Source organism: Syngnathus floridae, chromosome 13 (assembly GCF_059516105.1).
Source record: "Syngnathus floridae isolate MCC-2025c chromosome 13, RoL_Sflo_1.0, whole genome shotgun sequence".
Classification (NCBI taxonomy): Eukaryota; Metazoa; Chordata; class Actinopteri; order Syngnathiformes; family Syngnathidae; genus Syngnathus; species Syngnathus floridae.
This window is the reverse complement of record NC_142425.1, coordinates 5,141,617-5,151,357: the sequence shown is the minus strand read 5'-3', so window position 1 is coordinate 5,151,357 and position 9,741 is coordinate 5,141,617. Positions and strand designations below refer to the sequence as shown.

At 46.9% G+C, this 9,741-nt stretch overlaps 1 long non-coding RNA gene across 1 annotated transcript; it reads left to right on the top strand.

The window, feature by feature from the left end:
* Positions 1–4,045: 4,045 nt before the first annotated feature.
* On the top strand, positions 4,046–9,485 carry LOC148388264 (uncharacterized). The gene is made up of 3 exons (XR_015862177.1): positions 4,046–4,244; positions 5,851–6,296; positions 9,346–9,485. It is a non-coding gene; the product is annotated as an uncharacterized LOC148388264 (long non-coding RNA).
* The last annotated feature ends 256 nt before the right edge of the window (positions 9,486–9,741 follow it).

Sequence of the window (9,741 nt, the reverse complement as noted above, 5' to 3'; positions counted from 1 at the left end):
TATGCTAATGGCGCTAATGGATAAAAATGCTAATGGGGAAATGTTAATTGCAATGAAAGGCATTCTCCTCCTTCACACTTACTGTTTCTTAAAACAATAATTATTCATGTGTCTCGAATGTATCCGGGTAGCCTTTCGCTCCAGGGGCACCCCCCCAACCCCACTAACCGATGCCCCCCCTCCACCCCACTCGCCTCCTCCCCTGAAGCAGCCCCTTTGATTGGGCTGTGATTTGTTTTGATGTGTCAAGTGAGCACTTTTTAAAACCTCCTTAACTCCGCAGGCCAGGCTCAGCTCGGCTTGGCCGCCCTCCCTCGGGGCCAATGAACGCTGCCCGGCCCCCTTTGCTGAATAATACCGGCCGCGCCCCTTATCCCAGTAGCCCCTCCGTTGATAAGATGCTATTAATTGGCGTGAATAGCGAGGCTGCGCGCCCTTCCCTTTGTATACATTTAGCATTACACTCATTAGCTTCCTGCCGCCTCCCGGCTACTTCCAGCTCCTCTGGTGCGCGCGCCTCCCCTGGGAGGCAATTTGCATCCCACCACGGCGTCTCTCCGGGCTTGTTGAGGAAATATTAGCTCCTTTTCTTCTGTGGCCGAACCTTTGATTTATTTGGGTCTGGCGCTGATTGAGTGGCGCTCTCTTCCCCTGCGTTAATGAGCGGATCTGATGGCCGGGCCCGGGCACATTGATCTGGGGTTGAAAGGGCGGCCCGTTGACGAGAGCGACGGGATAATCATGCCATGGCGAAACCCCGGGAATGCCACCGGGGAATCCCGCCGCTGTCACGGCTCGCGAGGGATGGTGTTAAATAGATAGACCCTCGCATTTCCGCGTGACTTTTTGACAGCTCGCAGAGCTCCATGTGTTGTGGCACATATTCTGTGTAATGCTTGCAAGGAGAAAAAGGGAGAGAATCACATGCACTAAACACAACCATTTTTACAGATGGTACAAGGTGTACAAAACTAGCTTATCGATCCGCATGACAAACATGCATTTGTTACTTTTAGCAGATAGCTGCTATCTGGCAGCTACTTCAGTCGAAACTTTCATTTCGACTCAATCACATTCAAACTCCACAAGCTCATCTTGGTATCGAGCAGGGAAAGTATAGTTTCGTCCAGAAAAAGACAATAAAAGGTTTGGTAAGGAGAGTGGGAGTGAGAATGGGAGGGGGGGTGCCAAAGAGCCAAAAGGCTGTGAAGTGGTCTCGCTGATGAAAAAAGGTGAAGCGGGAACACGGGCGACGGTCGGGCGAGTGACAGTCGGGTTAAGACGGCAGGCATGTTCAATCGCAGGTGGAAACATCAAACAGAGCCTCAACCTGCGATTCTCAGATTAAATGTGCTGACACGGCCTCGTTTGCGGCGGGACGGATTAGCGCACATCAGCGCTAAAGCTCCAAACAATACCTTTCCAAATTAAATGGATTAAGGTGCTCGCGTCTGACAGAGGAGGATTTCTCTTACTTTTAAATTCTTTTTTTTCTCCTTTCAAATAAGACAAGAAGACGAAGAAGAAGAAGAAATGTTCTCGCCGGGGCATGTGAGTGCTTTGGCCATGCGGCTCTCACGGAGGGCGGGGCCGAGCAGATGGAGACCAGTCGGATATGGAAAACAAACACGGCCGCTTCCAAATGGCAGATTTCCATTTCCCAACGTGTACATCACCTCTCGTCTATGATAAACATGCAGCCGCCCACGTGCTCTTTATCATTATTAAATGTTATTATTAGCACAGCAACTTAAATAAATGCTAATTAAATGCTACTTCTAGCATACTAGCAACTCAAGGCTTTGCTTCCACTGTTTTGGGGTCAGTTTTTCCCGCCATCTTATGACCAAGACGTCATATCACGTTAGCTTTGATGTGTGTTGTCCCCCCAAAATACAGAAGTCCTAAGTTTCTAAATAATTTGGAATATTTCCCGACTTCAACGAGCTACTGATTTGGAAGATGCGACTGTGATCTGGCTGACATTGTACTTAACAAACATACTTTGTTTACAAACATACGTTTTTTTGTAGTTGGAAACGGTTCAGGTTTGTATCCCGCAGCTCACATATCTAAGACGTCTTCTCTGACCTTGTCCTAATAAGTTGAAGCTGAATGCGCATTTGGACCCGGACGCTGCAAATGAACTGCCCGCACCAGGATCAATAAAGTTGTCCGAATCGGAATCAATTAAACAATAGCGGCTAGCAAACGGGGAGGGAAAGGTCTGATGTTTTCCCCCTTCTACTCGGTTGATTTCGTCGATGGTGTCGGCAAAAGAAGAGGCGCCGCTGTTCAATTTGCCGGCCCGACGAGCGGCGTCTGCTTGCCGGCAAGCTAAGTGACATGCGCTGCCGGGCCGAGTAATGTGAGTGTGTACTCGCAGTCAAGCAGTAAATTACATTGTTTAGCTATCAAAGGCCCGCTGTAATTACATCTGTGCGACGGGCGAAGACGGGCCGCATCGCCAAGACGCCGGCATACATAATCACAGGCGGAATCCCATTAGGGACGAGAGAGAGCATTATTATGGAAATGACCTTTGGGCGACGGGATTTCAGCGGGATAAAAGAGAACATCATCCAGGCGGGGGGAAGGCGCGGCGTCTCTTTATTTTCCACCGCACAGATTTAAGAGGCTTTCTGGCTTTCTTTCTTTCTTTCTTTTTTTTTTTTTTACGAATCTCGTCGCAGGAGGAGGACGGATTTAAGAGTGTGATGCATCACTAATCTGATGCTTGAACGCCAGCCAAACAGGGAATGTTCTCACCTTGACGTGAAGGAGGAGTGTCAAACAAATGCTTTTGCGTCAAATTAGCTGCTGGCGCAGAAGGGAGGGGGTAGCGGTGGGGGAACGGCAGTGGGGGGTCTTGATCCTACAACCTTCCACCTTGGAAAACTGAGCCAGGCACCTGATATGCTCGGACAGCTCCGGCAGCCGGAATGCTTCGGCTGACCGAAGCCACCGCTTCCACCGGACCGCCAGCCGGACCCCTCACAAGAAATTCACTTGGACATTTGTGCTGAACTAAATTTTGCAGTGGTCCGCAGGTGGTAAAAATATGTAGATTACATTTTTACTGTCTCTCTGGTACTGTGATCCATGCAAAGGTATCAACCTTTGACCTTATATAAAAATCAAGTTTCAGCAATGGACAAAGAAAATGCTGGTAAAACCTAAAACTAAGAATTTTGTGGTCTCCAGATTATTATGTTTGGGGAAAAAACAAAACCAGAGACGAAACCAAATCCTACCCTGACTTCTGATTGGTTGAACTTTTAAAGTGGACTACCAAACTACTACGGTGTCAGGATGTACGTACTTGCTCCTGCAATATCAGGAAACCCCCAAACCTAAATTTTGGTGTGTTTTGGGGGCTCATTAGATCATTATAGTATTACAAATAACCTAAAAGGTCATACATACGTGGCTGAAACCGAGTTGGACCCGGACTAGTTTCCAACAATACCAGCCCGGATTTGGGAAGTACCCCAACGGCAAAGACCAAGTCCTGAACCTCGAAGTCGCTTGGTGTGCCCTACGCAAACTCTTAAAACATTGCCACGTCAAATTTTGTCATTAATTGAACAAATTGACCTCATCAGCCAGGCACACTCTCAGAAGCACGGAACAACTTTGTTGCTTTTATCTCCACAAGGCAGACTGGAGAACAGAGCAAGAATTATAAATAATACAAGTAAAAATAGTCTTTAGTAGATAAGCGCAGTTTGTTTTGTTGCTTGTCAAGTGCACAACATGATGCAGTAATCAAAGCGGGTGAGTAAAAACTGCTTGCAGATTGATCTGCACATACAGCTTAAGTGTATTAGGGCTGCTAATCCCTGTAAATATCTGCAGGCAAGGCAAAGGCAGCCTTTTAACATCCACTAAGTCAAGCAAATACAAGCAAATAGATAAATAAAAAAAATCAGCCGGTTATATATAGACGTGCGCCGCTAATGAGACGCGGGCTCGGATATTTTTGATGCCTTCGCCACCCCGTCGCGCGAGGAGGGTGCACGCGGGCGACGTTTTTGCTGTAAATGGGGAGCGTCTGTTCTCGGCTAACACGGCGACAGATGGAAGAGGAAGAGGTGGAGGAAGACGAGAGCGTGAGAGCTTTTTACCTCCGAGGAGGTGGCAACAGTGAAGCCACTCATTAACACTGAATTTACCACTTCGTTAGCGAAGCGGCTCCCCGCGGCGGCAGGCAGGAGCGCTCGATCGGTCGGCCACTTGAGCAGGTATACTAGACGTTTTCAACTGGTTTTGTCCAAGGGACAAACCAAGAAGCAACTCGGGGACCACTGCTTTGGCGGAATATTATTTTATTTTGCACCAAAGTAGGCTAGACCTATCTCAGCTATATTTGCTAATTCGGTAAACGATTCACAAAATTAGCTGGAAAATGAATGAAGTCTAAATAATGAATCAATTTTATTTTTAAAAATATTACAAATATTTTCCATTTCCAATTTCCTGGACCACCCGTAATACCGCTACGGATCACTAGAGGGCCGCGGACCACTGGTTGACAATCACTGCGGTACACCGATTCCTATGCGGGTCTGAACAGACTGTTACATAGAACGGGGTACTGTGGTACAGTCGCCCCAACTTGAACGGTCAAGTTGGGGCGACTGTACCACAGTACCCCGTCATGTGGCACAACATTGTGGAGTCACCAAATGTGAATTAAAAAAATGGGACTATTATTGGAAAAATCAAAGTAAATGTCATCTCAGACTAGACTAAACTGACTAGAAAGTCACCAAAACACAAATGGACATACACAACATTGCTCTTTTATGTAGGTCTGTTATGTACCTTATCAAGTGTCCCTGGTTGACTACGTGAGAGGAAGTCAACTGTGTGCGTGATTGCAAATCTGCCAATTTACAGAGATAGAAAACGTACAGATAACAAAAGTGAGAAGTTCAAATGTATCTTTTTTTCTCCAGATAACATTTTGTGTTTTAAGGTCAAAGTGCAGCAATTTATACAAAAAGCAACTTTTCCATGGTTACTAACAAATGTATTTTTCACAGTAGCTTGGTTACTAACAAGTGTTTTTTTCAAAGTATCTTTCCCTCTTTTTAATTTGGGAGTGGGATGGCAGCGCCACTGTGGGAGTGGCCACGGCCGACTAATTATCATCAGAGTAGCGCCTTTCATTCCCTTTAAATGTGGCACCAAAGTGTGCCCATGTTGTCAAAAATGGTCACGAGTAGTGCAGTAACAAGGTAGCTGTACTTGGTTCCTTCCCTTCCACCACCGCCAATTTGTCATCATGCGACTAACAAGCGGCCCTTTCCGAGGTGTTCTTTGTTGCTGTGGAAATTTGCTCCGTTTTAGCGGCGCCGTTGAGAATAACGGGCCCGGGCGAGGCCGCGTCCCGGAGGAAGGCCGGCGTAATTAAGCGTTCTCGCTCGGGGGCCGCGACGGGCTAACGGTGAGGTTTGTTGTGAACACAGGTGGCGGGAGAAAAGAGGCGCTTGTTAAATCACAATTCGCCACCCCCAATAATCCCTGGCTCCTTTCCCGCGGTGGCGGTACGAGGAGAAGAGTGTGAATAAACACGCGCGCCTCTCGCTGCTGTGTGGACAAATAGCTTTTTGTTTTCCAGCATTGCGAGCGAAATGGAACAACTGACAGGAAGTCCAAAGTAAACAATACGACGCCATAAACACTTTTTGTTAGCAATGACGACAAAATATTCCAGTCATGTAGCTTTTGGGACACAAATTCCAGCCTTTCAGTGCAAACATGAAACTCGGTAGGAACCGGTCGCACTGTTGGAGGCCAAGACTTCAAAATGGGCCAAACAAAAGCATTTTCGTCTGTTTTTAGTGACAAACAAGCCGGTGTCAAGAGCCGCCGGGTGTGATGTTGGGGACAAAGATGTCTGACAGTCACGGGTTGCGATTCAGCAGCCACCACAACATGACAACAACTGCGGCAGAAGCCTTTCAAAGGGGCCCGGTCCACTCTATGGATGCGCCCCGCTGTTCCCCGTGCAGCCTTCAGAAGAACCTGTTAATGGACCTGCTTCACACCCCGGCTCAGAGGTACGCTGTGTCCTGAACAAAGGCAGCCGACGATGTCCCACACGAGAAGGCCTCGGGGCCTCGAAGCGCCTTCCGCCACCCGGCATGCTTCAATCTGACGCCTGCCGGAAGCCTGCGAGTCCAAACGGGGCCCACATTAGCGAGCTTTGACGACACAAACGAGATCTCGACGGGGAGGTGCTGGCGGCGTGGCAGAATATCCGATTTGCTGCGACGACTCTCAAAGTGGTGCGTTTCATCTTTGATGATTTTCATTTACATTTGATGAGCTATGAATCAGAATTGAATTGCTTTAGCAATTCTTTGCCATCTTTTGAAAGCACAGCAGCTCATAGGGCCATTAAGTCTGCAATTTAAGAAGTGAACCAAAACTGGACAAGGACGACACTAGCGCCCAGGCCAAACACGTGCACGAGATTTTTCAAAAGATTCACTTGGGCTTGGTAGACGAGCGCGCTGACCCCGAAGAGCGACGCGGCGGCTTCACCTCCGGGCAACGAAACATTTCCATAGATATCCGAACGCAGTATCGTGACTCGCTCGTTAGATTCCCGCAGCGTGGGCGGCGCACCTTTGATGGCAACGTCTTCTCTCCACCGCCATCAATATTCACCGTGACGAGACGGAAAAAAACTGTCATTCATCCAGAGAGCAAAAATTATGGCACTGGCGTGCGTATAAAAAGCATGGAACAGATAAAAACAGTTTCAGCAGATCGGAACAAAAAACAATTCTTTTAACTCAACGAGACAACTCCCCTTTGTGAAGCAGATAATGATTGGCCGATGTGGCGACCTGCCGCTGTATAACGCCAACTACTGCCGAGGAAGACTTACTCAATGCCAGATTTTCTTAGTATCGGTGGCTCGTATCGGCATCCCCTACAGGATTAAATCATCTAAATATCTAAAACTCAATCATCACAGCATTTAATTTGATGTAGGTCCTGAAGCGGTTTGTCAAAATTACATTTTTCAACCAGTTATTACTTACCTCAGATAACTTCAGGGCTTCATCACCTGAGTAACTTGCTGCAACCATAAACTCCAGCGGGTGTACGGATGATGACATCATAGGAGGAAACTATTTATGTTTCTTTGAGTACACCTTGACATGTGCGTGTTTGCGCGAGCGCAACGCGCTGAAGTCGAAAGACTTATTAGCAAGCACGCTCTTTCCTGTGATAGGCCTCGCCAATGTGCAAATGTGTGTGCGTGCTTGTGAAAACACAACACCCTGAAGACGGCAGCATTGCGTTCAATTTCCGCGATTCTGCTTGGGGAGTGTCGAAGGCACACCGGGACTCACAGTTGTGCTTCATAATATAATTACCGCGCTCTCGGCTCCACACGCCGGTACGAGGCATGCCGCTCGGCATAATCCGAAGAATGTTCTGAAATGAACAACAGGAAGTCGATTTTTTTTTTCCCTGTCCAAAGTTTTCTTCTGGAGAGTTTAAAGGCCACAAGGAGGAGTAGGTCCTCAAAAAGTCACGACAGAGAAAGTCTTTCCTTTATTTATAGCACACCAGGTTTTCATTTTTGAGCTTGACCTAAAAGCTTTTGATTTTATGGTGTAATTGCGTTGTATCGGATGTTTTATTTAATTCATAAAAAAATATATTATTATTATTATTATTATTATTATTATTAAAATTATAAGAATCTGGGAAAGCCACTCATCTACAAAAGTTTGCTTGCATTTCTGATTAAAAATGTAAACATTTGTTGACCAGTGTAATTAATTGCACCATTGCCTATGGGAATGCAGTGAGTTAAAAAAACATCCATAAAATGCACTTGGACATGATTCGTTTGTGTACCTAATGAAGTGGCACGTTTCACTGCCGACCTATTGCCATTTTTTTCTGCAATTAAAAGACAATTTGTTGCCAAGCTGGCTGGTACCAGCGAGTCAGAGTGTGTGTGTACTCGCGACGGTCACACATCATATTGGCAGGGGGGAGTTTTGGGGGGTTGGGGGGGTCCCTCAGCCTGCAGTTGATCCCGGCCAGTATTTAAAGCAGCGATCAAAGGCGTACAAAGCAATTGTCATCACGCGTCCTTTCCCGGGGGAATTGTCGAGTACATTAACGCTGCGTCTTTGGGAAATAATTGTGCCACTCTGTGACTTCATTACGCTCTCCAAAGATCTCCTCTCCGGAGGTTGAAAGGCACATCGCTGGCAGACAGCCTCCCAGGGGGCCCAATGAATAAAATAAAGGGGAGATTATAATGAGATTGAGTTAGCCATGACCACAGTCGGGCTTTTCATTATTCCGCTGGCTGGAGAGCGCGCGGGGAAAGGGGGGGGTAGATGGATAGAGAGGGGCGACATGAAAAAATGTTTTGCGGCCAGAACCACACTCGCCATCTGCTGTGGGGGACCCGCTCCCCAAACTAATAGACATCAAATACAAGTAGCACTGCCATTCATTTGTCTCCTGATGTTGATGATGATGATGTTGTTGTCGTCATCTTAACAAAATGTCCTTTGTTAATTAATTTCAAAAACTTCAATTACGTAACAATTAAGAATATTTGATAAATCTTTGTGACCTTTTTTGTTATCAATTTTTAGGGGGATAAGAGATATTTAAACATTGCGAGAAAAGTTTTTGTACTTCTTTGGGTTTAAGTTCGCAGTGTGTCGAAGTGCTGTTGTGGTGGACTTGTTTGTTTGTCCAAATGTTGCTGGAGGCTTAACATGGGCATGGAACATTTCGGAGAATGTTTACACGAAAACAACCAAAGAAAGCAAAAACAATGACAAATTGAGGAATCGCTTTCCTTACTGGGGGCAGAAAAAAAATAACAGTGCAGCCACTTCATTAGGTACACGTGTATTGATATTTCTGCTCTTGGAAACAGATTTGTTGGAGTGTATTTGTGTGTTTAAAAAACAATAAGGACACAAATGTTTCTTACTGACTCCCTTCTGTGGTGGCGTGGCGACTGGATGGATGTTGCACTGGTGGCATTGAGTGCGACTGATGCAGGAATGATGAGCATTGATCAGCACACGTCCTTTCGGGCCTGTTGCTTACACGCTGTGACACCAGCCAGTGCGCGAGTGTGTGTGTGCGTTTGTGTATGACAATTGTGAGACGTATGTCTGTATGTGTATGTGTGACATGACGATTTCTATGTGTGTCAGAAAGAGGCTGCGATTAAAGTGTGTGACAGAGAGAAATGTGTGTGTGTGACAAGACTGTTTTTGTGTGTGTGTGTGAGGGTGGCAATCAATATGTTTCCATTATGTTGTTGGCCGGTGTCAGCATGGTGCGGATGGCGGAGTTACACGGGTGAGACAGGGGCCGTGACACCGAGGGAGACGCGGTGTCAGGCGGCGGGAACAAGACGCTACACGCCTTTGCACTTCCAGGAGGCGTCACATGACCCACAAAGGGGGCAGAGGGTATCAGGGAGAGTTGGGGGGCCCGCTCCCTGGCCACCACCAATGCTTTCACCCCTACATCAATTATTCACCTTGGCGGTGATTGCAGCCAGACAAGCAAAGACGCATTTCAATGCACACACACCTCAACAGGCAATCAGGGCTTGAGCCTGCAACTGATTTTGGCGCCCTGGCATCAAAACCTCTGAACAGGATGCCCCCCAAAAATTAAGCAGCAAAAGGGCCCTTCAAACTTAACATGAACTCCCAAAATGAG